The sequence below is a fragment of the Cryptomeria japonica genome, unplaced genomic scaffold (assembly GCF_030272615.1).
Source record: "Cryptomeria japonica unplaced genomic scaffold, Sugi_1.0 HiC_scaffold_50, whole genome shotgun sequence".
Lineage (NCBI taxonomy): Eukaryota > Viridiplantae > Streptophyta > Pinopsida > Cupressales > Cupressaceae > Cryptomeria > Cryptomeria japonica.
Genome location: NW_026728872.1, coordinates 352,501 through 367,500, shown reverse-complemented (window position 1 = coordinate 367,500; position 15,000 = coordinate 352,501). Strand labels below are relative to the sequence as shown.

The 15,000-nt window shown below is 59.3% G+C and overlaps 1 non-coding gene across 1 annotated transcript; it reads right to left on the bottom strand.

Moving 5' to 3' along the window:
- Positions 1 to 2,630: 2,630 nt before the first annotated feature.
- Positions 2,631 to 2,749, bottom strand: LOC131862674 (5S ribosomal RNA). The gene has a single exon (XR_009361612.1). It is a non-coding gene; the product is annotated as a 5S ribosomal RNA (ribosomal RNA).
- Positions 2,750 to 15,000: the final 12,251 nt, after the last annotated feature.

The following is a 15,000-nucleotide window of genomic DNA, read 5'->3' as shown; positions in this document are numbered from 1 at the left end:
AGGTGCGGCGTGCACGTTGTCGGAGCCCGGTTTGCCCCGGGTGCGCACCTCGCCTGCACCTTGGCCGGGGTGGGCACCTTGGCTGGGTTTGCCCAGGGTGCGCTCCGAAGCGGGGTTACTGGAGCGCCCCCTCTTTTTTTGTCAGAGCGTTTGGTGGGGTTTCTCGCATTGGCTCTTCCCAGGCCCGGTTGTTGGGTGCGCTCCCACCCTGGCGCGCGCGAAGTTGGAAGTTGGGTTAATTGCCCGGGCGCGCACCTTCGCCAGGGTGGGCACCTTGGTGCGCACACCTTGGCTGGGCTGCGCACCAGGGCGGGCTCAAGATGGCACCAGCATTCCCTTTTTCTCACTATCTTTCAAAACGGAAATTTTAAAATCTCGTTTTTTTTTTGCCTTTTATGGAAATTAGTGAAGGCATCGCATCAAAGGTGCGCACCTCGCTGCCCACCTTGGTGTGCTCCGAGGTGCCCACCACGGTGCGCAACGCCGGTGCGAACCCGGGAGCGCCCCGATGTGTGCTCCAAGGTGCGGCGTGCACGAAGTCGGACCCCGGTTTGCCCCGGGTGCGCACCTCGCGTGCACCTTGGTGCGCACACCTTGGCTGGGTTGCGCGGCCTGGTGGGCACCATGGTGCGCACCAAGGAGCGCTCCGAAGTGTGCTCCAAGGTGCGGCGTGCACGAAGTCGGAGCCCGGTTTGCCCCGGGTACGCACCTCGCGTGCACCTTCGCCGGGGTGGGCACCTCGGCTGGGTTGCGCGCCCTGGTGCGCACCAAGGAGCGCTCCGAAGTGTGCTCCAAGGTGCGGCGTGCACGAAGTCGGAGCCCGGTTTGCCCCGGGTGCGCACCTTCGCCGCGGTGCGCACCATGGCGTGCACGAAGTCGGAGCCCGGTTTGCCCCGGGTGCGCACCTCGCGTGCACCTTCGGCGGGGTTGCGCGCCCTGGTGGGCACCATGGTGCGCACCAAGGAGCGCTCCGAAGTGTGCTCCAAGGTGCGGCGTGCACGAAGTCGGAGCCCGGTTTGCCCCGGGTGCGCACCTCGCGTGCACCTTCGGCGGGGTTGCGCGCCCTGGTGGGCACCATGGTGCGCACCAAGGAGCGCTCCGAAGTGTGCTCCAAGGTGCGGCGTGCACGAAGTCGGAGCCCGGTTTGCCCCGGGTGCGCACCTCGCGTGCACCTTCGCCGCGGTGGGCACCATGGTGTGCACGAAGTCGGAGCCCGGTTTGCCCCGGGTGCGCACCTCGCGTGCACCTTCGCCGGGGTGGGCACCTCGGCTGGGTTGCGCGCCCTGGTGCGCACCAAGGAGCGCTCCGAAGTGTGCTCCAAGGTGCGGCGTGCACGAAGTCGGAGCCCGGTTTGCCCCGGGTGCGCACCTCGCGTGCACCTTCGCCAGGGTGGGCACCTCGGTGCGCACACCTTCTCAATGTTTTCTTGCCTTTTCTGGAAATTGGTGAAGGCAGCGCATCAAAGGTGCGCACCTCGGTGTGCTCCGAGGTGCGAACCCGAGAGCGCTCCGAGGTGCCCACGAAGTCGAAAGTCGGGTTAATTGCATTGTTTTCCCCGGGTGCGCTCCGAGGTGCGCAACATCGGCGCGCACCAAGGAGGGCTCCGAAGTGTGCTCCAAGGTGCGCACGATGGCGTGCACCTCTGGTGCGCACGATTCGGAGCTCGGTTTGACCGGGGTGCGCACACCTTGGCTGGGTTGCGCACCTTTTGTGCGCTCCAAGGTGCGCACGAAGTCGGAGCTCGGTTTGCCCCGGGTGCGCACCTTCGCCAGGGTGCGCACCTTGATGCGCACGCCTTGGCTGGGCTGCGCACCTTGGTGGGCGCCATGGTGCGCACCTTTCGTGCGCTCCAAGGTGCGCACGAAGTCGGAGCTCGGTTTGCCCCGGGTGCGCACCTTGGTGGGCGCCATGGTGCACTCCGAGGTGCCCAAGATTGGTGCGCACCAAGGAGCGCTCCGAAGTGCGCTCCAAGGTGCGCGCGAAGTCGAAAGTTGGGTTAATTGTCCGGTTTGCCTCGGGTGCGCACCTTGCGTGCACCTTCGCCAGGGTGGGCGCCTTGGTGCGCACACCTTGGCTGGGCTGCGCACACCTTGGCACCCGCGTTTCCTTCATTTTAAATTTTTTTTTTTTACAATCTCTCAAGTGGGAAATTCTATAATCTCAACTTTTTTTGCCTTTTCAGGAAACTTTTGAATGGAGCGCATCATTGGTGCGCTCCGAAGTGTGCTCCAAAGCTCTCTCCAGCTGCGTGCACCTGCCCCGGCCGCGCACCCGGCCCCGCCCAGCTTCGCTCACCTGTCCCGGGCGTCTGGTGCGGAACCTTAGAGTAAGAAACATCACCGTGCACCTTGGCCAACGTGCGCGACTCGACCGAGCGCGCACTGGCCGAGGTGCACACCGATTTCACCTGGGTGCGCGCGCAGCACCTCGGGCGCACCGGGGTGCGCGCACAACGCCCGGGTTGCACCGTGGCCTGTGTGCTCGGGGTGCCTCGGGTGCGCGCTCGGTGTCGCCCCCGCGCGCGCGGTAGTGCGGGCAGCGCACCCCGGCCCGGCCCGGCCCCGACGAGAACGCAAACGGGCAAAAGGTTTATTCAAATAGCATTGCGACGCCCGGCGAAAAACTAAAAAAGGGTGCAACACCGGGACTTCCCGGGAGGTCACCCATCCCAGTACTACTCCGGCCCAAGCGCGCTTAACTGCGGAGTTCTGATGGGATCCGGTGCACTAATGCTGGTATGATCGCACCCGTTATGAGCTTGTCGCAGTGTGTACTTAGCAAACCGCGACCCACGTGCGAATCCACCCCGGCCACCCACCCCCGTCGAGGTGCACACCCTCCCTCGCGAAGTGCGCCCCGTTCGCCAAGTGTGAGCCCTGCCCGGGTGCGCGCACCTTGCTAGGGCGTCGGGTGTGCACCCGGCCCGGCCTACGTGCGTGCACCTGGAGGGGGCGTCGTGTGCGTGCAGTGTCCCGTCTGCAACGCGGTGCCCACACACCACCTCGGGCGCAACGACCTGCGCTCACATGTGGGCCGAGTGCACCTTGGTGCATGTTCGGGGCGCCTCGGGTGCACGCTCGATCTTGCCCCGGTGCACCAAGGCGCTCGGTTTGCCCCGGGTGCGCACTTGGTGCAAGGTGGGCACCCAAAATAGGGATCAAGCACCAAAACACAAGTTTCGGGATGCAAAATGGGACCCAAGGACCACAAATGCGTTCCAAGACCCATGATGGGTCCACGAGAACAAAAATGTGTTCCGAGACTTAATAAACAAATATTGGGTTTTAGGAGAAGAAACATGCTCTGATGCCCAAAACGAGAATCGACCCCGAAAAGGCCACAGGCCAAAAGTGGGATGCGAGACAAAAAAAAATGGGACCCGAGGACCAAAATTGGGTTCCCAGGTCGAAGACAGGGCAACCGGACAAGAAACGACCTCTAAGGCTCGAAATGAGTCCCGACGACTAAAACTTGACAAGAAGCACCCATCAGGCACCCAACTCGACACCCATGGGATGCCGACCCACCCGGGCTTCCACCTAGCACACCTTGGCACCCACCCACCCTCGCACCCAACCTCGCACCCAACTTAGCACCTTTGAACCCACATTGGCACTCACCCTGACCCTGGCACCTTGGAACCCACATTGGCACTCACCTTGACCCTGGCACCCACCTTTGCACTCACCTTGGGACCCACCCTGGCTCCCACCTCGGCACCCACCCAGACACCCACCTTGGTTCCTTGGCACCCACCTTGGATCCTTGGCACCCACCCCGACACCCACCTTGGCACGCAACTTGGCTACTTGCCACCCACCTTGGCTCCTTGACGCCCACCCCGACAACCACCCCGTGACCTACCCTGGCTAGGGTTGGTGCACACCCACCCTGGTGCCCACCTTGGCACCCACCCTATGACCCACCTTGGCACGCACCTTAGTACCCACCCCGTTACCCACCCTAGGACCCACCCCGTGACCCACCTTGGCCAGGGTGGGTGCACCCACCCTGGTGCCCACCTTGGCACCCACCCATCCTAGCACCCAGCCTGTGACCGGGCTTGGAACCCAACCTTGCACCCGCACCCGTCTTGGCCAGTGTGGGTGCGCACCCATCCTGGCACCCACGTTGTGACACACCCTTTAACCCACGCACCCTAGCACCCACGTTGGCACCCACCTTGGAACCCAACCTAGCAACTTGGCACCCACCCCGTGACCCACCTTGGCATCCACCATAGCAGTCGCCGACTTGGCACCCACCTCGGCACCCACCTTGACACTTGTGGACCCACCTTGCCACTCACCCTAGCATCGACCCATCCTAGCACCCACCCTGGCACCTTTGCACCCTAGCACTCACCCATCCTAGCACCTAACCTGTGACCCACCTTGACACTCACCCTCGCACCCACCTTGGAACCCAACCTAGCACCCACCCACCCTGACACCAACCCTAGCACCTACCCACCCTTGCACCCACCCTGTGACCCATCTTGGCACCCACCCATCCTACCACTCAACCTATCACCCACCTTCTCACCCACCTTGGCATCCACCTTAGCACCCACCCACACTGGCACCTTGGCACCCACCTCGGGCAAGGTGGGTGCACACCCACCCTGGCACCCAATTTAGAACCCACCGAGCATGTTACCCACCTTGGCACCCACATTGCAGCCCACCCTAGTACCCACCCTATGACCCACATTGGCATCCACACCCTAGCACCCAGGCACCTCGACACCCGCCTTGACACCCACCCTAGCACTGAACCTGTGACCCACCTTGGAACTCACCCTAGAACCCACCCACCCTGTGAACCACCTTGGCATCCACCTTAGCACCCACCCACCTTGGCACCCACTCTAGCACTCACCCATCCTAACACCCAACTTGTTACCCACCTTGGCACCCGCCCTCGCGTCCACCTTGAAACCCACCCTAGCACCCACCCACGCAGGAGCCCACCTTGGCACCCAACCTAACACCCACGCATCCTGGCACCCAACTTGTGACCCACCTTGGAACCCACCCTAGTACCCACCTTTGAACCCACTATATCACCAACCCACCTTGGCACCCACCCTATGACCCTCTTTGGAATCCACCCTAGCACGCACCCACCCTGGCACCCACCATGGAGCGCACCCTAGCACCCACCCACCTCGGCACGCACCTCAACACCCACCTTGGTGTGCGCACTGCGCCAACCTCTCAAAGACCCTATGTGGTGCGCTCCAAAGTGTACACCTTTGGTGCGCTCCAAGGTGCGCACCTTTGGTGCACACCGAGGTGCACACCAAAGTGTGCACCGAGGTGAGCACCAAAGTGCACTCCAGGGTGCACACCAAGGCGTGCACCTTTGGTGCGGTCAATGCAAACGAATTCGGAAGTTGGGGTCGATGTCCTAATCGCTGCTGCAGACTACACGTATGAGAATCGGACAAATAGCTTTATATAGGGGAGGTGTTGCGTTTGATGGGTCGACTCCCCTGGTTGTGTGCACTGCACCAACTTCAAAGACCCTGTCTTGTTTAAGAAGTCAAAAGTTGGGGTGGATGTCCTAATCATTGCTGCAGTCTACGCATGTATGAGAATCAGACAAATAGCTTATATAGGGGAGGTGTTGCATTCGGTGGGTTGACTCCCCTGGTTGTGCGCACTGCGCCAACCTCAAAGACCCCGCATAGCAGAAGAAGTCGGAAGTCGGATTTTGGTGAGCACCAAGGCGTGCACCTTTGGTGCGGTCAACGCAGACGAATTCAGAAGTTGGGGTGGATGTCCTAATCGTTGTTGCAGGCTACACATGTATGAGAATCAGACAAATAGCTTATATAGGGGAGGTGTTGGGTTTGATGGGTCAACTCCCTTGGTTGTGCGCATTACGCCAACCTCAAAGACCTTGTTTTCGTTAAGAAGTCAAAAGTTGGGGTCAATGTCCTAATGGCTCCTGCAGGCTACACATGTATGAGAATCGGACAAATAGCTTATATAGGGGAGGTGTTGGGTTTGATGGGTCGACTCCCCTGGTTGTGCGCATTACGTCAACCTCAAAGACCTTGTTTTCGTTAAGAAGTCAAAAGTTGGGGTCGATGTCCTAATTGCTCCTGTAGACTACACATGTATGAGAATCAGACAAATAGCTTATATAGGGGAGGTGTTGGGTTTGATGGGTTGACTCCCCTAGTTGTTCGCATTACACCAACCTCAAAGACCTTGTTTTCGTTTAGAAGCCGAAAGTTGGGGTCGATGTCCTAATTGCTCCTGCAGGCTACGCATGTATGAGAATCAGACAAATAGCTTATATAGGGGAGGTGTTGGGTTTGATGGGTCGACTCCCCTGGTTGTGCGCATTGCGCCAACCTCAAAGACCCTGCATTGCGGATGAAGTCGAAAGTCAGAGTTTGGTGTGCTACAAGGTGTGGTCGAAGGTGCTCACCTAGGTGTGCACCTTTGGAGCACAGGAAAAGTGCCCTCCAAAAGTGCGCACCTTTGGAGTGCACAAAAGTGCCCTCCAAAAGTGCGCACCTTTGGAGCGCAGAAAAGTGCCCTCCAAAAAGTGCCCTCCAAAAGTGCGCACCTTTGGAGCGCAGAAAAGTGCCCTCCAAAAGTGCGCACCTTTGGAGCGCAGAAAAGTGCCCTCCAAAAAGTGCCCTCCAAAAGTGCGCACCTTTGGAGCGCAGAAAAGTGCCCTCCAAAAGTGCGCACCTTTGGAGCGCAGAAAAGTGCCCTCCAAAAAGTGCCCTCCAAAAGTGCGCACCTTTGGAGCGCAGAAAAGTGCCCTCCAAAAAGTGCCCTCCAAAAGTGCGCACCTTTGGAGCGCAGAAAAGTGCCCTCCAAAAAGTGCCCTCCAAAAGTGCGCACCTTTGGAGCGCAGAAAAGTGCCCTCCAAAAAGTGCCCTCCAAAAGTGCGCACCTTTGGAGCGCAGAAAAGTGCCCTCCAAAAAGTGCCCTCCAAAAGTGCGCACCTTTGGAGCGCAGAAAAGTGCCCTCCAAAAGTGCGCACCTTTGGAGCGCACAAAAGTGCCCTCCAAAAGTGCGCACTTTTGGTGCGCACCAAGGCGCTGGTTCGGTCGTTGCAGGCGAGTTCGGAAGTTGGGGTCGATGTCCTGAGCGGAGGTGCAAACTACACAGGTGTCGGAATCGGACAAATAGCTTATATAGGGGAGGTGTATGCTTCGATGGGTCGACTCCCCAGGTTGAGCGCACCGCGCCAACCTCAAAGACCCTACGGTATGGATGAAGTCGGAAGTTGGGTCCGATGACCAATTCGATTAGTAGGTATGCTCATGAGGTCGGAATTTGGGTCCGATGACCTGCCATGTGCAGGAAGGCGAATGTTGACACTGTGCGTTGCAAGGTGCACACCAAGGCGCTGGTGCGGTCTTTTTAGTCGAGTTCGGAAGTTGGGGTCGATGTCCTGATCGGAGGTGCAAGCTACACAGGTGTGGGAATCGGACAAATAGCTTATATAGGGGAGGTGTATGCTTCGTTGGGTCGACTCCCCGGGTTGAGCGCACCGCGCCAACCTCAAAGACCCTACGGTATGGATGAAGTCGGAAGTTGGGTCCGATGACCGATTCGATATGTAGGCATACTCGCGAGGTCGGAATTTGGGTCCGATGACCTGCCACGTGCAGGAAGGCGAATGTTGGCACTGTGCGTTGCAAGGTGCGCACCAAGGCGCTGGTTCGGTCGTTGGAGGCGAGTTCGGAAGTTGGGGTCGATGTCTTGATCGGAGGTGCAAACTACACAGGTGTGGGAATCGGACAAATAGCTTATATAGGGGAGGTGTATGCTTCGTTGGGTCGACTCCCCGGGTTGAGCGCACCGCGCCAACCTCAAAGACCCTACGGTATGGATGAAGTCGGAAGTTGGGTCCGATGACCGATTCGATATGTAGGCATACTCGCGAGGTCGGAATTTGGGTCCGATGACCTGCCATGTGCAGGAAGGCGAATGTTGGGACTGTGCGTCGCAAGGTGCGCACCAAGGCGCTGGTGCCGTCGTTGCAGTCGAGTTCGGAAGTTGGGGTCGATGTCCTGGTCAGAGGTGCAAACTACACAGGTGTGGGAATCGGACAAATAGCTTATATAGGGGAGGTGTATGCTTCGATGGGTCGACTCCCTGGGTTGAGCGCACCGCGCCAACCTCAAAGACCCTACAGTATGGATGAAGTCGGAAGTTGGGTCCGATGACCGATTCGATACGTAGGCATATTGGCGAGGTCTGAATTTGTGTCCGATGACCTGCCATGCGCAGGAAGGCGGAATTTGGGTCCGATGACCGAGTTGATGGCGTGCCATGCGCAGAAAGGCGGAATTTGGGTCCGATGACCGAGTTGATGTTGATGGCCCGCCATGCACAGGAAGGCGGAATTTGGGTCCGATGACCGATTTGAAGGCGTGCCATACGCAAAAAGGCGGAGTTTGGGTCCGATGACCGAGTTGATATTGATGGCCCGCCATGCGCAGGAAGGCGGAATTTGGGTCCGATGACCTGACATACGCATGGAGTCCGACTCGGGGGCCGATGTTCGATTCGATGACTTGCATTGTGGGTAAAGTCGGAAGTTGTGGTCTTTGACCCGATTCGATGACCAGACTTCGGCTGCTTGAGAATCGGACAAATAACTTATATAGGGGAGGTAGTGTTCTCGAGCATCCTCCCCCCGTGCCCGTTTATGTCGATTGATGCTGGTGCTCGACTGGTTGGAGCGCTCGGATGCAAAAATCTTGCACCAGGATTTATCGATTGTGATGGACACGGCAAGTCTCCTGATTGCTATGCAGGAGCTCATCGTGAATCTCTATGCGGCCTTGGTATGGACTCGACCTGCGGAATGGTTCGGCAATGGTAGTCGCTCCAACACGTCCTTGCAATGGCCACAGAGGTGATTCGACTAGAGCTCCAGTCTAGCTTTTGGGTTGCTTGGCGGACTGGTATAGCCGCGATCGAGTTCCGGCCATGAACGTTTTAGATAGCTCTTGGGCTTTCTGGGACGGAAGTCGGAAGTTTGGGCTGTTGTCCGATTTGATGACCATTCTTCGGATGTGTGAGAATCGGACAAATAACTTATATAGGGGACTGTGTTGTCTCACGCAGCCCCCTCCGTGCCCCTCTATCTCGACCGATGTTGGTGCTTGAAAGGGTTGGGATCGCTCGGATTTATAAACGTGCACCACCATTTGTCGAGTGTGAGGGACGCGGCAGGTCTCCTAAATGCTATGCGAGCGCTCTCTGAGAATCTCTATCCGGCCTCGACACAGACTAGTCTTGCTGAATGGTTTGGCACTGGTAGTCGATCCAACACGTCGTTGTTGTGGCCGCCTAGGCGATTCGATTCGAGCCCCCGTCTAGCTTTTGGGTTGCTTGGCGGATTTTGCCCTATCCGCAAGTGAGCTCGGTCCCTAAACGTTCGAGAAACCCGATTGCTATGCGCCGACTCTCTTTCTTGCGAGCCTCCATCTAGCTTTTGGGTCTCTACGGAACGGAAGTCGGAATCTGGGACCGTTGTTTGATTCGACGAGGCAGACTACGGTTGTGCGAGAATCGGACAAATAACTTATATAGGGGAGGTGTTGACTGGAGCATTCTCCCCCGTGCCCCTCTAACTCGACCAATGCTGGCGCTCGAACGGTGGTAGCGCTCGGATTTTCATTGAGCGCCAGCATTGGTCGATTTAGAGGGGCATGCGAGATTCCCGAATGCTATGCGAGGGCTCTAACGGAAATGTCTATTGGTTTCGGTATGGATGCAATTGCGAGTGGTTCGGCAAAGGTAGTCGTTCCGATGCGTCCATGTCGTGGCCAAATCGATAATTCGATTTGAGCCCTCGTATAGCATTTGGGTCTCTCGATGTGATTCCGCATTCCAGTCCCTTTGGGCACTGCTTGAGCCGCATCCCAGGGGGTTCCCTTCCCAATAATCTGCCTCGCAACCCGATTGCTATGCGGTGAGGCTCCTCGGCCGCCTCGGAACTATCTGTGTATCAGACGCATCGCGGGATAAGGGGTTGGCAACGGTAGTCGCCCCAAGCGCGTCCGATGCTTGGACCATTCCGAGGCGGCCCTGAAGCCTCTTCCGTCTAGCCGTTGGGTCCTTCTCGCCGCATCCCTCGCCTCGCACCCCGATTGCTATGCGGTGAGGCTCCTCGGCCGCCTCGGAACTATCTGTGTATCGGACGCGTCGCGGGATAAGGGGTTGTCACTGGTAGTCGCCCCAAGCGCGTCCGATGCTTGGACCATTCCGAGGCGGCCCTGAAGCCTCTTCCGTCTAGCCGTTGGGTCCTTCTCGCCGCATCCCTCGCCTCGCACCCCGATTGCTATGCGGTGAGGCTCCTCGGCCGCCTCGGAACTATCTGTGTATCGGACGCGTCGCGGGATAAGGGGTTGTCATTGGTAGTCGCCCCAAGCGCGTCCGATGCTTGGACCATTCCGAGGCGGCCCTGAAGCCTCTTCCGTCTAGCCGTTGGGTCCTTCTCGCCGCATCCCTCGCCTCGCACCCCGATTGCTATGCGGTGAGGCTCCTCGGCCGCCTTGGAACTATCTGTGTATCGGACGCGTCGCGGGATAAGGGGTTGTCACTGGTAGTCGCCCCAAGCGCGTCCGATGCTTAGACCATTCCGAGGCGGACCCGAAGCCTCTTCCGTCTAGCCGTTGGGTCCTTCTCGCCGCATCCTTCGCCTCGCACCCCGATTGCTATGCGGTGAGGCTCCTCGGCCGCCTCGGAACTATCTGTGTATCGGACGCGTCGCGGGATAAGGGGTTGTCACTGGTAGTCGCCCCAAGCGCGTCCGATGCTTGGACCATTCCGAGGCGGACCCGAAGCCTCTTCCGTCTAGCCGTTGGGTCCTTCTCGCCGCATCCCTCGCCTCGCACCCCGATTGCTATGCGGTGAGGCTCCTCGGCCGCCTTGGAACTATCTGTGTATCGGACGCGTCGCGGGATAAGGGGTTGTCACTGGTAGTCGCCCCAAGCGCGTCCGATGCTTGGACCATTCCGAGGCGGACCCGAAGCCTCTTCCGTCTAGCCGTTGGGTCCTTCTCGCCGCATCCCTCGCCTCGCACCTCGATTGCTATGCGGTGAGGCTCCTCGGCCGCCTTGGAACTATCTGTGTATCGGACGCGTCGCGGGATAAGGGGTTGTCACTGGTAGTCGCCCCAAGCGCGTCCGATGCTTGGACCATTCCGAGGCGGACCCGAAGCCTCTTCCGTCTAGCCGTTGGGTCCTTCTCGCCGCATCCCTCGCCTCGCACCCCGATTGCTATGCGGTGAGGCTCCTCGGCCGCCTTGGAACTATCTGTGTATCGGACGCGTCGCGGGATAAGGGGTTGTCACTGGTAGTCGCCCCAAGCGCGTCCGATGCTTGGACCATTCCGAGGCGGCCCCGAAGCCTCTTCCGTGTAGCCGTTGGGTCCTTCTCGCCGCATCCCTCGCCTCGCACCCCGATTGCTATGTGGTGAGGCTCCTCGGCCGCCTTGGAACTATCTGTGTATCGGACGCGTCGCGGGATAAGGGGTTGTCACTGGTAGTCGCCCCAAGCGCGTCCGATGCTTGGACCATTCCGAGGCGGCCCCGAAGCCTCTTCCGTGTAGCCGTTGGGTCCTTCTCGCCGCATCCCTCGCCTCGCACCCCGATTGCTATGCGGTGAGGCTCCTCGGCCGCCTTGGAACTATCTGTGTATCGGACGCGTCGCGGGATAAGGGGTTGTCACTGGTAGTCGCCCCAAGCGCGTCCGATGCTTGGACCATTCCGAGGCGGACCTGAAGCCTCTTCCCTCTAGCCGTTGGGGCTTTCTCGCCGCATCCCTCGCCTCGCACCCTGATTGCTATGCTGTGAGGCTCCTCGGCCGCCTTGGAACTATCTGTGTATCGGACGCATCGCGGGATAAGGGGTTGGCAGTGGTAGTCGCCCCAAGCGCATCCGATGCTTGGACCATTCCGAGGCGGCCCTGCAGCCTCTTCCGTCTAGCCGTTGGGGCCATCTCGCCGCATCCCCCACCTCGCACCACGATTGCTATGCGGTGAGGCTCCTTGGCCGCCTCGGAACTATCTGTGTATCGGACGCATCGCGGGATAAGGGGTTGTCACTGGTAGTCGCCCCAAGCGCGTCCGATGCTTGGACTATTCCGAGGCGGCCCTGCAGCCTCTTCCGTCTAGCCGTTGGGGCCATCTCGCTGCATCCCCCACCTCCTCGGCCGCCTCGGAACTATCTGTGTATCGGACGCATCGCGGGATAAGGGGTTGGCAGTGGTAGTCGCCCCAAGCGCGTCCGATGCTTGGACTATTCCGAGGCAGCCCTGCAGCCTCTTCCGTCTAGCCTTTGGGGCCATCTCGCCGCATCCCTCGCCTCGCACCCCGATTGCTATGCGGTGAGGCTCCTCGGCCGCCTGGGAACTATCTTCGTATCGGACGCATCGCGGGATAAGGGGTTGTCACTGGTAGTCGCCCCAAGCGCGTCCGATGCTTGGACTATTCCGAGGCGGCCCTGTGGCCTCTTCCGTCTAGCCGTTGGGGCCATCTCGCCGCATCCCCCACCTCGCACCCCGATTGCTATGCGGTGAGGCTCTTCGGCCGCCTTGGAACTATCTTCGTATCGGACGCATTGCGGGATAAGGGGTTGTCACTGGTAGTGGCCCCAAGCGCGTCCGATGCTTGGACTATTCCGAGGCGGCCCTGCAGCCTCTTCCGTCTAGCCGTTGGGGCCATCTCGCCGCATCCCCCACCTCGCACCCCGATTGCTATGCGGTGAGGCTCCTCGGCCGCCTTGGAACTATCTTCGTATCGGACGCATCGCGGGATAAGGGGTTGTCACTGGTAGTCGCCCCAAGCGCGTCCGATGCTTGGACTATTCCGACGCGGCCCTGTGGCCTCTTCCGTCTAGCCGTTGGGGCCATCTCGCCGCATCCCCCACCTCGCACCCCGATTGCTATGCGGTGAGGCTCCTCGGCCGCCTTGGAACCATCTTCGTATCGGACGCATCGCGGGATAGGGGGCTGTCACTGGTAGTCGCCCCAAGCGTGTCCGATGCTTGGACCATTCCTAGGCGGCCCTGAAGCCTCTTCCGTCTAGCCGTTGGGGCCTTCCCGCCCCATCCCTCGCCTCGCACCCCCGATTGCTATGCGGTGAGGCTCCTCGGCCGCCTTGGAACCATCTGTGTATCGGACGCATCGCGGGATAAGGGGTTGGCACTGGCAGTCGCCCCAAGCGCGTCCGATGCTTGGACCATTCCGAGGTGGCCCTGAAGCCTCTTCCGTCTAGCCGTTGGGGCCTTCCCGCCCCATCCCTCGCCTCGCACCCCGATTGATATGCGGTGAGGCTCCTCGGCCGCCTTGGAACTATCTGTGTATCGGACGCATCGCGGGATAAGGGGTTGGCACTGGTAGTCGTCCCAATCGCATCCGATGCTTGGACCATTCCGAGGCGGCCCTGCAGCCTCTTCCGTTTAGCCGTCGGGGCCTTCCCGCCGCATCCCTCGCCTCGCATCCCGATTCCTATGCGGTGAGTCTTCTCGGCCGCCGCGGAACTATACCTGTTATTGCTACTGCATCCTTCGGCTGGTAACCTCCTCTGCCGCCTTGGAACGTTCTCTTTGTCGGACGCGTCGCGGGATAAGGGGTTGGCACTGGTAGTCGCCCCAAGCGCGCCCGATGCATAGACCGCTCCGAGTCGACCTTGCTTTCAGCCTCTCACATGCATAGACCTCTCTGAGTCGACCCTGCAGCCTCTCACGTTTAGCCTTTGGAATCTCGCCTCACAACATGATTGCTATCCTTGATGCATCCCTTGCCTCGAGCCCTGATTGCTTTCTTGGCTGCATCCCTCCTCTCCTCACAGCCCGGTTGTCATCACTGCTTCATCCGTCGCTTCATGCATTCTGGCTGCTGGGCCCTTCCCACCGCACACCTCGATTGCTATCTCTTCTGCATCACACACCCCGATTGCTATCTCTGCTACATCCCTCGGCTCTCACTTCTGCATCCTTCGCCTCACACCTCGATTGCTATCAATGCTGCATCCGTAACCTCACACCCCGATTGCTATGCGGGGAGGCTCCTTGGCCGCCTTGGAAATTTCTGTGTGTCGGACGCACCGCGGGATAAGGGGTTGGCACTGGTAGTCGCCCCAAGTGCGCCCGATTCTTAGACCGCTTCGAGGTGACCTCGTAGCCTCTTTCGTCCAGGCTTCCTGCCTTCAACGCCCTTTTTACACCTCGATTGCTATGCGCGGGCTCGTTGGCGTCTATCACCTCTCTGCGAAGAGTGGCACGATGATTGTTGGGGTAAATCGTAGCAGTCCGATCTCTGGCCTTGGGCCATTGTGAGGGCTGATCGATTTCCTGTGCGCATCTCGTGTTCGCCCAGTAACAGACTCGACGACTTGTAATCGGTCTTGTTCCCGATTGTTCCTGGAGGTAGTCTTCGGAACTCTTGGATTTGACCTGTCACTCGAACTGTCCTCTTCCGAGGATGCTTGTGTGTGTGTGCTTGTGCCATTTCCTTGGCGGTATTAACGAGATATTAAAGAGCGGAGTGAGCGCCTCGCCCAGCTATGTTTGGGGCTCTCACTCCCTTACCCGGTGTGCGACCGCTTTGCACGTAGGTTGCGGAGCATCGCGACTCTTTCGATGTTTGGCGGTTGTCTTCCGGTGATGCGTTGGTCCCGAAGTGCACGTTACTAGCATTTCTGCCATTGTTCTCGATCTTTGGCACGTTCCTTCGTTGCAATTGGATATATATCTCCGTTTATACGCGCAGGCTTCTCCCGCCTATTCAGCGCTGTCCCACTCTCAGCACTCTCGTGGTCTCCTTGGCTTCTCTCTCCCGTGAGCGAGCTCTCTTCTCGAGTCTTTTCCATGTCCCATGGAGGTTGCCTTGCGAAATTCGGGCACACAAACGTGACCGGATAAGAGCGGAATTGCCTATGAGGAGAAGCTCACCTTAGGGAGCAGCAATGCCGAGTGTTTCGACAGAGGGTAGAGGGGGCGTTGTTTGGG